At 47.0% G+C, this 330-nt stretch overlaps 1 pseudogene; it reads left to right on the top strand.

The window, feature by feature from the left end:
* Window positions 1-188: 188 nt before the first annotated feature.
* LOC113473773 lies at window positions 189-305 on the top strand (annotated as a pseudogene).
* Window positions 306-330: the final 25 nt, after the last annotated feature.

Here is a 330-nt window from a genome sequence, read left to right as displayed (position 1 = left end):
ATTAGAGAAACGAGTGTCAGAACCAAAATGGAAACTCACTTTCTCGAAGCTCTCAAATGTGAAAAACCACAACAACCAACCTCTGACACAACCACAATGCCATCTGAAATGACAATTCTATTCTTGTACTTTGTATAATTCTATCCTGCCTTGTTGCAAATGAGAACCATGGCAAAACAAACCACAAAGCCAGAGACGATAGCACGTTGAATTCACCAGTTCCCGATGGTTCTCTGAGCGAAGCAACGTTGCGCGTGGTTAGTACCCGGATGGGTGACCGTCTGGGCATTCGCGTGTTGCTGGCTTTCCGGCCCCACTTGGGCCGGAAAG

Source organism: Diaphorina citri, unplaced genomic scaffold (assembly GCF_000475195.1).
Source record: "Diaphorina citri unplaced genomic scaffold, Diaci psyllid genome assembly version 1.1 scaffold89977, whole genome shotgun sequence".
NCBI lineage: Eukaryota > Metazoa > Arthropoda > Insecta > Hemiptera > Psyllidae > Diaphorina > Diaphorina citri.
Note: the sequence above shows the minus strand (reverse complement) of the source record. Positions and strands in the feature narration are given on the sequence as shown.